Source organism: Microcaecilia unicolor, chromosome 1 (genome assembly GCF_901765095.1).
Source record: "Microcaecilia unicolor chromosome 1, aMicUni1.1, whole genome shotgun sequence".
NCBI classification, from domain to species: Eukaryota; Metazoa; Chordata; class Amphibia; order Gymnophiona; family Siphonopidae; genus Microcaecilia; species Microcaecilia unicolor.
Window position 1 is genome coordinate 659,020,671 of NC_044031.1, and position 19,907 is coordinate 659,040,577.

At 49.0% G+C, this 19,907-nt stretch overlaps 1 protein-coding gene across 1 annotated transcript in view; it reads right to left on the reverse strand.

Annotated features, from left to right (window-relative positions):
- The window catches only part of SIN3A (SIN3 transcription regulator family member A), a 399,111-nt gene that overhangs the window by 359,321 nt on the left and 19,883 nt on the right, over window positions 1-19,907 (reverse strand). Inside the window, exon 2 of the mRNA XM_030186804.1 lies at window positions 9,881-9,944. The gene's annotated coding sequence lies outside the window, so the exon portion shown is untranslated. The remainder of the gene's footprint in view (window positions 1-9,880; window positions 9,945-19,907) is intronic.

Consider the following 19,907-nt stretch of genomic DNA (forward strand, 5'->3'; position numbering starts at 1 on the left):
TATCTGCAGGAATACTTCGTCTGCAAGTTCCCACTCCGCTGGATCGATCCGATACCTGCTTAGATAATCGGCTTGCACATTGCTCTGACCTGCAATGTGAGCTGCCGACAGAAACTGTAGATGCAGCTCGGCCCAGTGGCTAATTTGTTCGGCCTGCGCGGCTAGAGCTCTGCACTGAGTGCCGCCTTGTCGATTTATGTAGGCCACTGCTGTCGTGTTGTCCGACATCACTCTGACAGCCAATCCTTCCAGGGTCACTTGAAAAGCCAGAAACGCCTGAAACACCGCTTTCAACTCTAGGCGGTTGATGGACCACTCCGACTCCTCGGGTGTCCATAGACCCTGGGCATGCTTCCCCTTGCAATGTGCGCCCCAGCCTTTCATGCTGGCATCTGTAACCACTAGGCTCCAATCGGGGAGCACCAGCGGCATTCCTCGCCGCAGCATGCTGTCTGAGAGCCACCACTCCATGCTGAGTCGGGCCGCAGGGAGCCAAGAGAGTCTGCATTGATAATCCTGAGATACTAGAGACCAACGTTGAAGTAGAGCATACTGTAGAGGTCTCAGGTGCGCTCTCGCCCAGGGCACCAGTTCCATGGTGGCCGTCATCGATCCAAGCAGCTGGACAATGTCCCAAGTTCGCGGGCGGGGCATCCTCAGGAGCAGACGGACCTGATTCTGAAGCTTGCACCGCCTTTGCTCGGGTAGGTACACATACCCCGAGGCTGTGTCGAACCTGGCCCCCCAAAACTCTAGAGATTGTGAAGGGGACAGGTGACTTTTGGCCAAATTGACGACCCAGCCCAGAGATTGAAGTACTGAGACCACTCTGGCTGTCACATGCTGACTCTCTGAGCCAGTGTTTGCTCGAATGAGCCAGTCGTCTAGGTACAGGTGAACTCGAATACCCTCTCGCCTTAGAAAGGCAGCTACCACCACCATAACCTTCGAAAAGGTGCGGGCAGCTGTGGCGAGGCCAAAAGGCAAGGCCCGGAACTGGAAATGCTTTCCCATCACCGCAAACCTCAGAAACTTCTGGTGTGGGGGCCAAATTGGTATGTGCAAGTAAGCTTCTTTCAAGTCCAGAGACGTGAGAAACTCTCCTGGCTGTACCGCCGCAATGACGGAGCGCAGGGTTTCCATGTGAAAATGCCGCACTCTCAGGGACTTAATTCTTTTAAGTCCAAAATAGGGCGAAAAGACCCTCCTTTTCGCGGCACCACAAAGTAGATGGAGTAGCGGCCACAGCCGTGTTCGGCGGGAGGTACCGGTGACACGGCCCCTATCTGAATCAGACCTTGCAAAGTCTCCTCTACCGCTGCCCATTTGGGGGCAGAGCCGCATCGGGACTCCACAAACACATCTCTTACAGGGGCGTCGAATTCTATTCTGTAACCGTCTCTGATCAGGTCCAAGACCCACTGATCTGAGGAAATGTTGGCCCACTCCTCGGCAAAGAGGGAAAGACGTCCTCCGATGAGAGGACTCGAGGAGAGGGCCGGCGCACCATCATTGAGAGGGTTGCCCCTGAACTCCAGGCCTTGAGCCAGTGGCTGTGGAACGTTTGTCCGAGTGAAAGGAGTTCCTCTGCTGAAAACGGGCACGAGAAGTGAACCCAGCAGAACGCCCCGGACGGTACCTTCGAGCTTCACGGAAGCGAGGTCTATAAGAGGAGTGGACCGCCGCACCCTTCGAGGAAGGCCGAGGCCTATCTTCGGGCAAGCGCTGGGGTTTAGCCTCACCCAGGCCCTTCACAATTTTCTCCCTCACCAAATAGGAGAAGGCCTTGAAAGGGCAACTTCACCAACCTTTGCTTAGAGGCCATGTCCGCCGCCCAATGCCATAGCCAAAGAAGACGGCGAGCCGCCACTGCTACTGCCATGTGTTTAGCCAAAGCTCTGACAATATCATAAAGGGCATCAGCAAGAAAGGACAAGGCCGACTCCATCCGCGGAGCCACATCTGAAAAGGGCTCTGCTCCATCACCGGGCTGTTCCACTGCCTGTTGCAACCAAGCCAGGCAGGCTCTAGCAGCATAACAACTGCATGCAGACGCCCCAATAGTGAGAGCTGCAATTTCAAATGACCGTTTAAGTGCTGATTCCAGTCTACGGTCTTGAATATCCTTCAGGGCAACACCTCCTTCAACAGGGAGGGTAGTTCTCTTTGTCACAGCTGTGACTAGGGCATCCACTTTAGGCATAGCAAAGCAAGCCATATGCTCCTCACTCAGAGGGTATAATTGCCCCATAGCCCTGGAAACTTTCAAAGGTCCCTCGGGGTCAGCCCATTGAGCCGAAATAAGTTCTTGGATGGAGTCATGCAAAGGAAAGGCTCGAGCAGGCTTTTTGGTACTAGCCATCCTAGGATTCACAGAGGAGGCTGTGCCACTGGCAGGGTCCTCAATAGAGAAAGCCTGCAGGGCATCCGAAATAAGCGCTGGCAGCTCATCACGGTGGAAAATCCTCACTGCGGAGGGATCGTCCAGATCCTGAGTCACTTCTGCACCAGACTCTGGCTCCTCAGACCATGAAGGCCTGCCAGTCCTCTGAATCCTCGCAGCCCGACCACGGGGGGGGTGGGGGGGAATGGAGGTGCAGTACTCTCTGAAGGGGAAAGAGCCCTTCTGCGCTTCATATTCTGCCAATTATCAGGGAATAACGCCTCAGAGGGCATACCCAGGCTAGAATCCACCGGGGGGGGGGGGGGGGGCATTAGAAGAGGCCCCTGCAGGGCTTTGTGGAAGAGCTCTTTTAAGCATGTATGCTTTATGCATTAAGAAGACAAAATCAGGGGAGAAAAACTACCCTGGGCACCCGGATCTCTGCCGGGGCTAGTAGCTCCTATATCAGCCTCACTCCGAGGCCTCCCCCCGGGCTCAGGACTCTCCGTCTCAGCGGAGGTCACACCATGTGGTAAATTCAAAATGGCGTCCGCTGCCAGCTCAGAGCGCAAAGAATCGTCGCTCGCCATGCTCGGGCCGGCTCTAACGTCTGTACAGCACGATTTACAGAGCCCCGCTGCTGATCTGCGCTTGCCACACTTGGAACAGCGCTTTACTGTCTCCGCAGCCATCACCGAAAACGGCAGTAAAATTTAAAATGGCGGTTCGCGCCAAAATCGCCCCGATCGCGGGCCCACCCCGGAGGAGTCAGAAAACACTCTTACCTCACTGGACCGAGTATCACAGCTCCGGTCCAACAGAAAAAGGCAAGGAAAAACCTCTGTTCCTATTTTTTTTTTTTTAACGCTGTGAGGAAAGCAGAGGTAAATAGAACTCCGGAGGCTCAGGTGAGTGGGAAAGGCAGGGAAAGGGCGAACCTATGTGCCTGCATCCACTGTTGGTGGGGAAGGACAGGGAAAGATAAGCAATGTGTCCACATCCACGGAGGTATGGGTAAGGCAGGGAAAGGGCGAACCTATGTGCCTTTAAAGTGAAGCTGCTATAGCCTCCAACGCCGTGACTAAGGCATCCACTTTAGGCATCCCAAAACGGGCCAAGTGCTACTCACTCAGAGAGTAAATATGCACCATCGCCCTGGCCATTTTCAAGAGCCAATCAGGGTCAGCCCATTGAGCAGAAATAAGCTCTTGGATGGAGTCATGCAAAGGAAAGACTCGAGCAGGCTTCTTAGTACTCGCCATCCTCAGATTGCCAGAGGAGGCCTCGCCTTTAACAGGATCATCAATAGAGAGGGCCTGTAAGGCATCAGAAATGAGCACTGGCAGCTCATCATGGTGGAAAATCCGAACCGCAGTGGGATCATCCAGATCCAGTGGCAAACCGGCTCCTTCCTCTGGCTCCTCAGACCACGAAGGCCTGCCAGATCCCTCAGAGTCCCCACAGCCCGACCATAGGGGGGGAAGGGAGGTGCGCCACTCTCAGACGGGGAATTTACCAGTCTATGTTTAGCGTGCATCAAACACTCAAGGGCATCCACTTCTTACATCAGCCCCGGACCATCATCAGTTGGAAGGGAACCAGGTAGCAACGCAGTGTCAGACACCTGCGGCAGAGCTCTTTTCAGCATGAAGGTTTTATGTAAAACTAGTAAAAAAGCCCCGTTTCTGATGCAAATGAAACGGGGGCTAGCAAGGTTTTCTTCTGTGTGCATGTGGGAGTGTGTGTGTCCCTGCCCTCTCTCTCTCCTCCCCCCTCTGAGTCCTTCACTGTTACAGAGAGAGTGATTTGATGTGTTTTCCTTCACTGTTTGTGTTACAGAGAGAGCGAGGGCGGGGCAGACACTCATGGGGAAACCGGATATCTCTGTCCCTGCCCTCTCTCCCCTCCGAGTCCTTCACTGTTACAGAGAGAGCGATTTGATTTAGTGCTTTGCTGTGTTTTCCTTCACTTTTTGTGTTACAGAGAGAGCGAGGGTGGGGCAGACACTCATGGGGAAACCGGATATCTCTCCCCCTTCACACTTCCGGCTTGAGGCTTCATAGAACATTGGTGGTGCCTTTTATATATATAGAGAGATAAGCACAAACTCAGGGGAGAAAAACTCAGCCTGACCTCCCGTCTCCAAATTAAGAGCTACGGGGAACGGAGCTCCTCTGGTAGCCTCGGCCCGAGGCGCCCCTCTGCTCACAGACTCCTCCGCAACCGCGGGGGTTGAGCCATGCGACGCTTCCAAGATGGCGCCCGCTGCCAGCTCCATTGAGCGGGAAGACTCAATCGCTCACCATGCTCGTACCGGCTCTACCGCCTATACAGCACGTTTTACAGAGCCCCGCTGCTGATCTGCGCTTGCCACAACAGGTACAGCGCTTAACTCCCTCAGCAGCCATCGCCGAAAAACAGCAGAATAAAATACAAAATGGCGGCTTCGTGCCAAAATCACCCCGATCAGAATGCCGTCCGCGGGCCCTCCCCGGAGGAGCTGAGTACCGCTCTTACCTCAAAGGACCGAGTCCACCCAACTCCGGTCAAGCTGCACGCCAATAAAAGCCTCAGAATAGCAGCACATAAAAAGCGCATTTTTTTTACGCTGTGAGTAAAGTTGGAGGCAAACAGCTACAGAGGTACTCCGGAGGCAGTAGATAGTGGGAAAGGCAGGGGCAGGGTAACCTATATGCCTACATCCAAAAGGGGGAAGTGAGAAAGGCAGGGAAAGGGCGAACCTATGTGCCTTTAAAGTGGGCACTACCAGCCACAACACCCCAGCTCAACTGGCCAAGCACAGGAGCCTCCCCAGGCAGAAATTTTCAAGGAGCTGAACAAGCTGCGTCCTACCCTGCTGTGAGATAGAGAAATACTGAGAGGCAGATGGAGCTAGCCATCCTAGAGGCGCTATGGTTTTCAGTGTTCTCTATCTCACCCTGCTGGTAGGTGGACACAACCCATTCGTAATGGATTCATCTGCTGCTGATGACAAGGAACTGATATTTTTAAATATAGTTACATTACGCCATATCAAACTTGACCAGACATAAGTCTACTATAATGGCCAACATCTCAATGCACATGACAGGATCCTGCAATATAATTACAGCAATGACATATAACAATGTATTCAAATTCTGGTAGTACCTCAATAATAGCAACAAAATCCCTTCACTGCCAGGTACTTTTTGTAAAGTAGCACTGAATCCTGCATAGAGGCTTCTCAGATCCTATGTTGCAAACCTTAACACCAATTCCAACAACAGTACCTTTACAAAGGCAGCAGCGAATATACACAACAGCACTACGCATCCCACTGAAAAAGCCAGACAAGTCAGACTCCTAGATTCCCACACAAACCACATGCTACTACTACTACTTAGCATTTCTATAGCGCTGCCAGGGTTACGCAGCGCTGTACAAGTTTAAACATGGGGAAGGACAGTCCCTGCTCAAGAGAGCTTACAATCTAAAGGCCAGCATAATTTCTCACCTACATGGTCACATGCAGAACACAGACCAACCCTCATCAATTACAGAATAAAAGACCAAAAATTAAAATTGTCCTTTAACCCGGCATCAGCCCTTCCCTACCCCCCCCCCCCCCCCCCAGAATCAGCTTTTCCATTCCCTACCCCTCCATCCATCTCCTTAGCCCTGAATCTGCCCTTTTTTCCTTCCCTACCCTCCTATCCATCCCCGTAGCCCACCATCATCCCTTCCCTTTTCCACCATCCATCCCATAGCTAGGCATCAGCCCTACCCTTCCCCCACACCTCCATGTAACCTAGTGTCAGCCCTGTCCTACCCATCCCCCATGGTCTAGCATCTCTCCCTCCTCCCCCCCCCCCCCCCCCCCCAGACACCAGCATTAAATATGACCCTTTATTTTTGGTAATGTCCCGGGCACTGCAGAGCCCACTTCCACCCAGAAACCCACCTACATTAAATTTTAAACTTTTTTTTTTTTTTATTTTACCAAGGCAATGCACTTCAAAAGCCAACCCCCCCCCCCCCCCCCTCAAAAAAAAAAAAATCCCACCAAGGCACCAACATGACAAATATACAGCCTGGGCACTATTAAAATTTGTCGTCAATGGGTTTCTGGGTGGAGCTAGGTTCTTCACTGCCTAGGGAAAAAAAGGTATATTTAATGATTAAGTGAAGAGCCCAACCCCACTCAGAACTCCACCATCAGCCAGTATTAGACTGTACACGTTAAAATTAAAATATATATATTTATTTTATCTGGGCTTTGGTGGTGGCAGGCATTGGTCGAGGCCAGGGGGGAGGGGGGAATCAACAAAAAAAAGCTGATTGATCTAGCGCGGGGACAATGAGGACTACTACTACTACTACTACTATTTAGCATTTCTATAGCGCTACAAGGCATACGCAGCGCTGCACAAACATAGAAGAAAGACAGTCCCTGCTCAAAGAGCTTACAATCTAATAGACAAAAAATAAATAAAGTAAGCAAATCAAATCAATTAATGTGAACGGGAAGGAAGAGAGGAGGGTAGGTGGAGGCGAGTGGTTACGAGTCAAAAGCAATGTTAAAGAGGTGGGATTTCAGTCTAGATTTAAAGGTGGCCAAGGATGGGGCAAGACGTAGGGGCTCAGGAAGTTTATTCCAGGCGTAGGGTGCAGCGAGACAGAAGGCGCGAAGTCTGGAGTTGGCAGTAGTGGAGAAGGGAACAGATAAGAAGGATTTATCCATGGAGCGGAGTGCACGGGAAGGGGTGTAGGGAAGGATGAGTGTGGAGAGATACTGGGGAGCAGCAGAGTGAATACATTTATAGGTTAGTAGAAGAAGTTTGAACAGGATGCGAAAACGAATAGGGAGCCAGTGAAGGGTCTTGAGGAGAGGGGTAGCATGAGTAAAGCGACCCTGGCGGAAGATGAGACGGGCAGCAGAGTTTTGAACCGACTGGAGAGGGGAGAGGTGATTAAGTGGGAGGCCAGCAAGAAGCAGATTGCAGTAGTCTAAACGAGAGGTGACAAGGGTGTGGACGAGGGTTTTGGTAGAGTGCTCGGACAGAAAGGGGCGGATTTTACGGATGTTGTAAAGAAAGAAACGACAGGTCTTGGCGGTCTGCTGGATATGAGCAGAGAAGGAGAGAGAAGAGTCAAAGATGACCCCAAGGTTTCGAGCTGAGGAGACAGGGAGAATGAGAGAGCCATCAACAGAAATAGAAAACGGGGGGAGCGGGGAGGTGGGTTTGGGGGGGAAAATGAGAAGCTCGGTTTTGGTCATATTTAATTTCAGGTGGCGTTGAGACATCCAGGCAGCAATGTCAGACAAGCACGCTGAAACTTTGGTTTGGATGCAAGGTGAGATATCAGGGGTAGAAAGGTAGATTTGGGAGTCATCAGCATAGAGATGGTAGGAAAAGCCATGGGATGAGATTAATGAACCAAGGGAAGAAGTGTAGATAGAAAAGAGGAGGGGACCAAGAACAGAACCCTGAGGTACGCCGACAGGCAGAGGGATAGAAGTAGAAGAGGATCCACCAGAGTGAACACTAAAGGTGCGGAGGGAGAGGTAGGAAGAGAACCAGGAAAGGACAGAGCCCTGGAATCCAAGTGAGGACAGGGTATCGAGAAGTATGCTGTGATCAACAGTGTCAAAAGCAGCACCAATGGCACCAATGGCAGCCAGCAAACTTTCCCATGAAACTGTGGCGCCATTGTGTGGACTGTGGGAGGAGGAGCGTAAAGCAGCACAGTGAAACCGGATGGGGAGTGTGTGGGAGGAAGAGCCTAAAGCAGCACAGTGAAACCGGATGGGGAGTGAGCAGCAACGGAGTAGTGGTGCCGGCATGCAGTGCTACAATAGCCACTGCCTACACCTACTCGCTTCCGGATCAGCACCCGGCCTGCACTACAACAACAAAAAAAATGGGTAGGAGGACCAGAAAGCTGCCAGCTGACTGGGTGGGCTTGAGTCGAGATGGCCCACCCGTAACTACGCCCCTGATGTGAGGGATTTGTATGCACTGCCTCACATAGTGGAGACATCTAGGTGCTGGATTCAGGATGCACATATCAGACTCCACAGGCAGCCATGGTCTGCAAGCCCTGGCCAGGGCCAATCACTGCAAAGATTTAACTAATGGGAAGGAAGGAGGAGAAGAGCTGTGATAATAAAAACAGGGGTAAAAGCCATGTACTTGTGACTCAAGACCCTAGTCCAACAAAGGGGCACACCAATGCATATCAGGTAGAGGCTAGAAGGAAGCCCAAGATGAAAAGGAAGAAATGAAATGGGAAAATATAAAACAATAGAATCTCAAAAATGTACAATTCTTGATTTGCTTGCTTATAAATTGAAAGCTGAAGCCATAGTGGAGGAGTGGCCTAGTGGTTAGAGTGGTGGACTTTGTTCCTGGGGAACTGAGGTACTGAGTTCAATTCCCACTTCAGGCACAGGCAGCTCCTTCTGACTCTGGGCAAGTCACTTAACCCTCCATTGCCCCATGTAAGCCGCATTGAGCCTGCCATGAGTGGGAAAGTGCGGGGTACAAACGTAACAAAAATAAAAAATAAATAAAATCTCCTACCTAACCCTTAAATGTATAAGTGAGAAAATTATTTTTTTTCTCTCTTCATACACCCAAAATTGTAGGCAGTGGAAGAGTACAACTAACATTTTTACAGGTTTCATGGGGGCAATACTGAAAGAACAAAGTCCATTCAGCACAGTATATTGATCCCAATTTAACAAGCAAAGGCCCAAAATATTTTAAGTATTGTTCACAATTCTACAAAATCAGATAATGTGATGTATAAAACAAGCATGCTCCAATAAAAAAAAAAAAGGAGGGAGAAGGAGAAGAAAAAGTAGGGTTGCACGTCTATTAAAGTTTTTAAATCATGATTAACCATGCAATTTAAAAAGATCTTAATTGAGATTAATCGCACAATTAGAGGTATTTGTTTTATTTAAATTTCCCACTACAGCTCCTTGGAGACTAAGCAAGCTACTTAATCTTCCAGTGCCACAAGTATATAAACCACTTTGATTATAACCACAAAAAGATAGTGTATCAAATCCCATCATCCTTCCCTAAAGGACTGAATCTCCCGTTGCCGGGGATCAACTGAAGTCTACCTGTAAGGTAGACCAGCACAGTATTGGGGGGGGGGGGGGGGGGGGGGAGGAGGGGAGGAGGGGAAGAGATGCCAGATCGCACCAAGGACAGGGATTGAGAGAGAACTGAAAAGACGTTTTGAGAAGACAGTAGACTCTGCAACATGATTATTAATTGAGATTAATGCATTTTAATCAGAGTTAACGACTACAATATACTTGCAGCCATAAGGAAAAAAAAAAAACACCAAACTTTTGTGGAGTAACTTTAAAAAGATACACATGATCCCAGAAAAGAATAAAATTATATTTGAACTTCATCTGACTACTCCAAAACATGGCAAGACTATCCCATCTACTTATTTAAATACTGTGCGTAGTTCTTAATGAAAATTCTGTACCTTTTCCACTTCACTTCTACAATGCTCAACATGTCCCAACAGATCTCATCTTCTCTCCCTTCTCCTGTAAAGTACAAGTGAAGACATTAAAATAACCTTAAGTCACTTTGTCTGGTAGTATTCATAAGGATGATGGTGCCATAATGTTAATAAATTATTCACTTCAATGTGCTATAAAACAAATTCCTGCCTCAGTTTCCTCAGCATATTTATGATTCTTCAATTGTTAATCTAGAAATACAAATAAAAAAAGGTACAGCCAATTATTTGTTGCATTTGTATCCCACATTTACCCACCAATTTGCAGGCTCACTGTGACTTACAATATTCCATCATGGCAATCGCAATACAAGAGTAAAGAAACAATTGGTATTGGGAGTGGAGGAGTGGCCTAACGGTTAGGGTGGTGGACTTTGGTCCTGGGGAACTGAGTTCGATTCCCACTTCAGGCACAGGCAGCTCCTTGTAACTCTGGGCAAGTCACTTAACCCTCCATTGCCCCATGTAAGCCGCATTGAGCCTGCCATGAGTGAGAAAGCACAGGGTACAAATGTAACAAAAATAAATAAAAATAAAATACATAAAGAACAAGTGTAACATAATAGATATAAGCAAAATCGGTATATAAGATAACAGAGTATCAGGAAGTAGTGATGTGCTAGAAGGTAAAATTATGTATAATCATACCTGATAATTTTCTTTCCATTAATCATAGCTGATCAATCCATAGACTGGTGGGTTGTGTCCATCTACCAGCAGGTGGAGATAGAGAGCAAACTTTTGCCTCCCTATATGTGGTCATGTGCTGCCGGAAACTCCTCAGTACGTCGATATCAAAGCTCCATCCGCAGGACTCAGCACTTAGAGAATTACACCCACGAAGGGACACTCTGCCCAGCTCACCACCGCCGAAACGGGGGAGGGGAATTAACCCAGCTCATCCCCACACAAGTGGGGGAGGGGAATCCGTCCAGCTCATCCCCGCGGAGCGGGGGAGGGACACCACACCCGCCGATGCGGGGGGATCTGGCTTATCCTGCAACCGCAACCGCGGGAGGAGCTGACTGACCCTAACACCGCCGAAGCGGGAGGGGTACAAAGCTGCCCTACAGCCGCACGAAGCGGGAGGGAGTGCCGGCAGAATTTATGTCTCAATCCAGCCCCGTAAAACGGAGGGGAGAGGAATGCAGCAGCTCACTGTAACACAAACTCGTCTCAACTCTTGAAGAATCCAAGTGAAAGAACTTGAACACGAAGTCTTTCTGAAATAACTGAAGACTAAACTTGAACCTGAAATGCAACCAGAATAAAAACAGATATCTGGGAGGGGCTATGGATTGATCAGCTATGATTAATGGAAAGAAAATTATCAGGTATGATTATACATAATTTTACCTTCCATATCATCAAGCTGATCAATCCATAGACTGGTGGGATGTACCGAAGCAGTACTCACCCAGGGCGGGACATTGAAATCCCTGACCTCAACACTGAAGCTCCAAACCGGGCCTCCGCCCGTGCAGCCACAGTCAAACGGTAATGCTTGGAGAATGTATGAGCCGAAGCCCAAGTTGCCGCCTTGCATATCTCTTCCAAGGAGACGGATCCGGCCTCTGCCATCGAGGCCGCCTGAGCTCTCGTGGAGTGAGCCTTCAGCTGGATAGGCGGCACCTTCCCCGCGGCCACATAAGCCGCTGCAATGGCTTCCTTGACCCATCTTGCCACTGTAGGCTTAGCAGCCTGCAGACCCTTACGAGGACCTGCAAACAGGACAAACAGATGATCCGATTTCCGGAAATCATTGGTCACTTCCAAGTATCTGAAGATGACTCGTCTCACATCCAGATATTTAAGAGCAGAGTACTCCTCTGGGTAGTCCTCCCTACGAAAGGAAGGGAGACAGAGCTGCTGATTCACATGGAAGCGAGAAACAATCTTGGGCAGGAAGGAAGGCACTGTGCGAATAGTCACTCCTGCCTCAGTGAACTGCAGAAAAGGCTCTCGACATGAGAGCGCCTGGAGCTCGGAAACTCTTCTGGCTGAAGTGATAGCCACCAAAAAGACTGCTTTCAACGTCAGGTCTTTCAGAGATGCCCTCGACAAGGGTTCAAAAGGCGGCTTCTGCAATGCTCTTAGCACCAGGTTGAGATTCCACGCAGGCACCACTGAGTGCAGAGGAGGGCGCAGGTGATTAACTCCCTTGAGAAAGCGCACCACATCTGGCTGCGAAGCCAGGGAAGCACCCTTCAGGCGGCCCCTGAAGCCAGAGCCGCTACCTGGACTTTAAGGGAACTGAGCGACAGGCCTTTCTCCAGACCTTCTTGCAGGAACGCCAACACTGAAGAAATTGGAGCAGTGAAGGGAGAAAGTGAGCCTGCTTCACACCATGCTGCAAAGATACGCCAAACCCTGGCGTAAGCAGTAGAAGTAGAGCGTTTCCTCGCTCTCAGCATAGTGGCGATGACCTTGTCTGAGAAGCCCTTCTTCCTCAGACGCTGCCGCTCAATAGCCAGGCCGTAAGACCAAAGGGAGAGGGATCCTCCATCACCACGGGACCCTGATGTAACCGGCCCTGCTCCACTGACAGCCGCAGAGGATCGTCGACTGAGAGCCTGATCAAGTCCGCATACCAGGGACGTCTGGGCCAATCCGGACCCACCAGGATTACCCTGCCGGGATGCTTTGCCACCCGGTCTAGCACCCTGCCCAACATGGGCCAGGGCGGGAACACATAGAGGAGCTCTTGTGTCGGCCACTGTTGGAGAAGAGCATCTACTCCCAGGGATCGAGGGTCCCGTCCTCTGCTGAAAAAGCGCGGCACTTGGCAATTGGCTGATGACGCCATCAGATCTAGGCTCGGCTGGCCCCAGCGCTTCGTGATGTCCAAGAACGCCTGAGCAGATAGTTGCCACTCTCCGGGCTCCAAGGTATGGCGACTGAGAAAGTCCGCCTTGACATTCATGACTCCGGCAATGTGGGCCGCTGAAAGCTGCTCCAGGTTCGCTTCCGCCCACTGGCAAAGACTCATAGCCTCCTTGGCTAGAGGGGCGCTCTTGGTACCTCCCTGGCGGTTGATATAGGCCACAGCCGTGGCATTGTCCGACAGGACCCGTACAGGCTACAACACCAGTACCGGGATGAACTCCAATAACACCAACCGAATGGCTCTGAGTTCCAGGAGGTTGATAGACCACTTGCCTCTGCAGGAGACTAGAGCCCCTGCGCTGTCCTTCCCAAGCAGTGGGCTCCCCAGCCCATCAAAGAGGCGTCTGTCGTGACGACAATCCACTCCGGGGTCACCAGAGGCAATCCTGCAGACAACTTGTCTGTCTGCGTCCACCAGCTCAGCGCCTTGCGCACTGCTGGGTCCACGGGAAGGCGCACAGCATAATCCTCCGACATCGGAGTCCAGCGCAGCAGAAGAGATAGCTGTAGTGGTCTCATATGAGCCCTGGCCCAGGGCACTACTTCCATCGTGGCCGTCATAGAGCCCAACAGCTGCACGTAGTCCCAAGCCCGAATAGGAGAGGCTACTAGGAACTAGTCCACCTGAGCCTGAAGCTTGACAATCCGATTGTCTGGCAGGAACACTCTGCCCACTTGGTTGTCGAATCGAACTCCCAGATACTCCAGGGACTGAGTCGGGCGCAGCTGGCTCTTCTTCCAGTTGATGATCCATCCCAGGGAGCTCACAAGAGCAACTACCCGGTCCATAGCTTTGCCGCACTCTGCATAAGAGGGGGCTCGGATCAACCAGTCGTCCAGATAAGGATGGACTTGTACTCCTTCCTTTAGCAGGAAGGCCGCTATGACCCCCATTACTTTGGAAAAGGTCCGCGGAGCAGTAGCCAACCCGAAAGGGAGGGCTCTGAACTGGAAGTGTCGTCTCAGGACTGTAAAACGCAGAAAGCGTTGGAGAGGAGGCCAGATGGGAATATGCAGGTACGCTTCCTTGATGTCCAAGGAAGCCAAGAACTCTCCTGCCTTAACTGCCGCTATAACAGAGCGGAGAGTCTCCATGCGAAAGTGCCTCACTTTCCAGGCCCGATTGACCCCTTTGAGGTCGAGGATAGGCCGGACAGAACCTCCTTTCTTTGGAACCACAAAGTAAATGGAGTAACGTCCCTTGCCAATCTGATTTTTTTTGGCACCGGAACGACCGCACCCAGGCGGATCAGGTTGTCCAAGGTCTGCTGCACTGCCACAGCTTGACCGGAGACTTGCAGGGAGAGAGTACAAACCCGTCTCTTAAGGGTTGGCAGAACTCTAGCTTGTAGCCGTCTCTGATGACTTCCAGCACCCAAGCGTCTGAAGTTATAGAGGTCCACTCGCCCAGAAACGAGGACAGACGTCCTCCAATCTGCACTGGGACGTGGACCAAGGCCCCATCATTGGGTACGAGACCCTGGGGGAGGACCGGAGGGAGCACCTCCGGGACGGCGGTCTCTGCGAAAGGAATGCTGCTTGGGGGAGAAATTCCTCTTGAAGGAAGAGGGGGCAGAGGAACCCGACTTGCCCGGGCGGTACCGACGGGCTTCCAGCAACCGTCCTCTGGAGGTACCGGGACGAGTACTAGCCCGAGCCCTGACCTCTGGTAATTTCTTGCCCTTAGACGTGCCGAGATCGGTCACGATTTTGTCCAGCTCGACCCCAAAGAGCAGCTTGCCTTTAAAAGGCAATCTAGCCAGGCGGGATTTAGAGGCGTGGTCAGCAGACCAATGTTTCAGCCAAAGCCACCGCCGCGCAGAGACTGTCTGAGCCATGCCTTTAGCTGAGGCTCTCAAGACATCATACAGCAAGTCTGCCAAATAGGCTAAGCCCGATTCCAGGGCCGGCCAATCAGCCCTCAAGGAAAGATCCGAGGGGGAAGCCCGCTGCACCATAGTCCGGCACGCCCTGGCCACATAGGAGCCGCAAACTGAGGCCTGCAAAGGCCGCCTCCAATCTTCTGTTTTGGGCGTCCTTTAGGGCCGTGCCACCTTCCACCGGCAACGCCGTTTTCTTAGTCACCGCAGTGATTAAAGAATCCACGGTAGGCCACAGATAGGCCTCACGTTCACTCACAGCCAAAGGATAGAGGCGGGACATAGCCCTAGCCACTTTAAGGCTCGTTTCCGGGACATCCCATTGAGCCGCAATTAAGGAGTGCATGGCATCATGCACGTGGAAGGATCTAGGCGGGCGCTTCGTCCCCAGCATAATGGCAGAGCCAACAGGGGCTGAGGGAGAGACGTCCTCCGGAGAGGAAATCTTCAAAGTGTCCATGGCCTGTAAAAACAGGTTGGGCAAATCCTCTGGGCTAAAAAGCCGCGCTGCAGAGGGGTCATCCGCTCCATCCGAGCGGGGATCTATCTCCTCCAAGGAATCCGCAAAGGACCGTTGGGAGACCTCAGACACGCTGCCCTCATCTACATCGGAGGAGACAAAGTCCTCCAAGGCCTGGAAATCAACCCGAGGGCGTTTACCTCTGGGAACCTCAACCTCTTTATCAGAAGAGGGAGCAGGGGCAGCGTTTTGCATGAGGAAAGCCTGATGCAGCAGCAAAACAAACTCGGGGGAGAAACCCCCCAGACTGTGCACTTCCGCAGCCTGGGCAACAGCCCTAGACGCACTCTCAACCGGCGCTCGCAATAGCGGGGGAGAGACATGCTGCGCATCCAAAATGGCGTCCGGCGCGAAACTCCGCGAAGGAGCCGCGCGGGAAGAACGGCGCTTAACTTTAGCCGCTTGTGCCGTCGCCCAAATTAAGGGCGTTCATGGCATTAATGTCTCCAACCTCAAGGGCGGCCCACGAAGAAGCCGTCCGAGCCGCGTGGCCGGCCAAGATGGCGGAGGCGAGGAGCGGGGGATGGGCGTTTATGGCGGGAAAAAAACCGCCACGCCGGAGGAACGACCGGGACATTCATCGGTCACTAAACTGTCACCCATCAAGGGCGAATCAGGTTGTAAAACCCCCGCATCCCCTCTAGAAGCGCTCCAGCGATCCGGGGAGCGACCCTTTGCGCCCTCGCCCTCCGACGCCATATGCCACGAGGAGAAGAATCGGGGAACCCCCTGCCCGCTATAAAAAGGTAAAATTACCTGCTTGCCGCTCCGAGCTGTAACGAACTGGTGTCCCAGTGAGTAGCTGCAATGAACGTTTAAAGAAACGTCGAATTAAACGCCTTTAAAGACGTTTAAAATTTTTTTTTTTTTTTTTTTAAACGGAGCCAGCGGGAGGGGGGAGAAAAGGAGGGACCTGGCACCACCAGGTTTGCACTTGCTCAAAAGAGCCCTCAACCCCAGGCCTCAACAAAACCTAAGGATTAGGCTTGGAGGCCTAGCCAGAGCTGCTGCTGTGTGTGACCACCACCTGCTGAGATAGAGAACATACTGGGGAGTTTCCGGCAGCACATGACCACATATAGGGAGGCAAAAGTTTGCTCTCTATCTCCACCTGCTGGTAGATGGACACAACCCACCAGTCTATGGATTGATCAGCTTGATGATATGGAATTCCTATTATAGATCATTATGGTATGCCTTGTTGAAAAGAAAAGTCTTTAGTAATTTTCGAAAGTTGAGTAGGAAGTGAATGAATTTCAGGTCAAGAGGCAATGCATTCCACAGCTGTGTACTCACGTAGGAAAAGCTGGACACGTGTTAGTTTGTATTGCAGCTTGGAAAGTGAAGATTTAGGAATGTGCGTGCTGAACTATTAGCAGTCCTAGGTGGCAAGTCAATAAGGTCTGACATGTAGGCCGGTGCATCTCCATGAATGATTTTATGAACCAGCGTGCAGACCTTGAACATAGTACGTTCTTTAACTGGAAGCCAGTGTAGCCTCTCTCTCTCAGGGGTTCAGCACTTTCATATTTTCTTTTTCCAAATACGAGTCTGGCTGCGGTGTTCTAGGCTGTCTGAAGTTTCTTGATGATATACTCTTTACAGCCAGCATATAGTGCATTGCAATAGTCTAGATGACTAAGCACCATTGACTGTACCAGGTTGCGAAAAATGCCTCTTGGGAAGAAAGGTTTTAATCTTTTAAGTTTCCACATTGACTGGAACATCTTCTTGGTTGTGTTCTTCACATGGCTTTCAAGTGTGAGATTTCGATCAATGGTGACTCCAAGAATTTTCAGGGTGTCTAAAACAGGAAGGGAAAAGTTTGGTGTGTTTATGGTGGTGAATTTACTTGTGTTATATTGTGAACTAAGTATAAGACATTGTGCTTTATCAGCGTTAAGTTTTAATTGAAAAGCATCTGCCCATCAATGCACGATTTGGAAGCTGTGGCTGATGTCATCCATAATTTCCGTTAAATTATATTTGAACGGGATGTAAATCGTGACGTCATCTGCATACATGTATGGATTGAGGCCTTGACTAGATAACGACTTGGCTAAGGGTGTCATCGTTAAGTTAAAGAGGGTCGGGGAGAGTTGAGATCCTTGGGGAACTCCACATTCCGGTATACATGGAACTGACGTATTCGAATTAGATTTTACTTGGTATGATCTTGCAGTTAGGAAGCCTCTAAACCAATTAAGAACATTACCTCCAACTCCGAAGTATTCAAGAATGTTTAATAATATTTTATGGCTAACCATGTCGAATGCACTAGACATGTCAAATTGTAGGAGGAGTATGTTGTTACCAGTTGCAATTGCTTGTTTAAATTTAGTAAGAAGAGTAGTTAATACTGTTTCGGTACTGTGATTAGACCCAATTTAACAAGCAAAGGCCCAAAATATTTTGATTAAGTCTTGTTCACATTCTACAAAATCAGATAATGTGAAGTACACAGATCTTGGACTTGATGTTAAAAAGCTCCACAACTGGACACAAAGCATATCAAAACACCTCCATATTGCCAGACAAGATAGTGAAGGAAGGAAGGAAGGAAGGAAAAATTTATCAGCCAGTCAAAATAAAAATTAAGTGATTTTATTTTCCTGGCAAATACTTAGATTCTAGGGGCTATATGTTCATTGGTCAAAGATAGAATAAGACACAAATGTTCCACTTTTACAGTCCTTACTGGCGTAGAAGTTAACACAGTGGGCTGAGAACCAGAAATTCCACTTTTCCCCATTCATGCTCCTTGTAAGCTGATGCAAAATTACATGAGGCAAAAGCATACAGTGGCAATAGGAAGTGTGCAACCTCTAAAACGTTTTTCGTATTTTGCTGCATGCAGGTCCGATGCTTTTGACACAATCATGAGGGGGGGGGGGTTCCCCCCATTTATCAACACATCATACACTTTCAAGAGGAAAAAAAAGTCGAGACAAAGCACAGATATAAACGCAGTCAAATGTTAAGTCTCCATCAATTCTGCACATCTAGCTTTGCTAGTATTAGATCATTCTTTTTAACAAAACTGTTCAAGCATTAACAGCTACAGTGGGGAGCATTGATCAACAGTAATTTTCAAGTCCTGATATAAGTGATAATTAGATAGAGGTTAGAGTTTTGAACAGACCATTATTAAATTGGACAGGGAAAATCCACTATTTCTGGGATAAGCAGTATAAAATTTGTGACTTCACTCCAGTTGGGATCAAAAGAAAAACAACTCCTGACATAATCCAGTATGGATGCTTAGAGTTCACTCTCCCGCTGGCTTTATCTCTAAAACCGCGATATAGCAGTTAAATATCTCACTTTATTATGCAGAGTTCTACTCTCAACATATATGAATAAGATGTCTTCTAAATCCAACCGGAACGAAGGTTCGTACTATTTTCATTCAGCCTCTAAACAGAATAAAACGGACCTGCAATCATTGTTGCCGTTATCACGTGACAACACAATCTCTTGCGGATGATATAAAGGCTCTACATATGTTAATATAGCAGAATCTCAACACTACCTCTGAAATAAAATCAGAATTAGTTACAATCTCTACACAACTTACTCAATTCAATGCCAGAATTGAGTTTCTCAAAGACCATATGTCAGCTCATGATGCACTTCATTTGGAAATGGAACGGAAGCTGACTAAATCTGAACCCATGCAGCGTGACATTGAGGACTTATCTAATAGATTAAGAAGAAACAATATGCGAATACTGGAAGTACCGGAGCAAATTGAGGGTCCGGATATGTTTCAGTTTTTAAAATCATTTTTCATAAAGTTCGCTGACTTGCCTGCTGGAACTCTCATAGATCTAGAACATGCTCACCGTATTGCGCTATGGCCTACTCCGGGGGGAAATTACCAGCGTCCTATAATTGTTAAATTCCTCCAACACGACCAGCTTATGCTGATACTTAACGCTAGAGTTCTTTTTGGTACCAGATTTTTACAAACCCACTGTAAAAAAAGGAATGTTTTAGCAATGCGCCCTAAGCTAAAAGCCACAGATGCTCAATACGGCCTCCTATATCCTGCAACCATAAAGATAACTTTTCAGAATAATACTAAATACTATACTGATCCTGCTGACCTTCAAAAATTCCTTGATAAAAGACTGACTAGTATGTGATATTTGGATCACTTCAATGTGCTGATGTTCCAATGGATATATAAGTATTGTTATATATCCATTGGAACATCAGCACATTGAAGTGATCCAAATATATACAGTATCATTTTTGTATGCTGGCTTAAACTTTTTTTTTTTTTTTGTCTATACTGGGCTCATGTACCCCAAAAGCTATTTTTGTCTCTTTTTTATATGGAGCTTATGTTTTATTCTTGTTAAGATTATTATTTTCTTTTTTATTCATTCATTACTTTTATTTTTTTGAGGTTTTTACACCTAATATCTAAAATCTCTCTTCCTGCATGTACGTGTTACTTTGATCAGCTGGATGCAAATCTTTAATATTACCAATGATGAAGGGAAAATTAGGTTCTTACCTTGGTAATTTTCTTTCCTTTAGTCATAGCAGATGAAGCCATTACATATGGGTTATGTCCATCAACCAGCAGGGGAGATAGAGAGCACTCAAACTTTCACAGTGCCCTCTTGGCCAGCTAGCTCCACTGCCTTTTCAGTATTTGAAGCTTCCAAAGCAGTATGGCAAACCACAATGG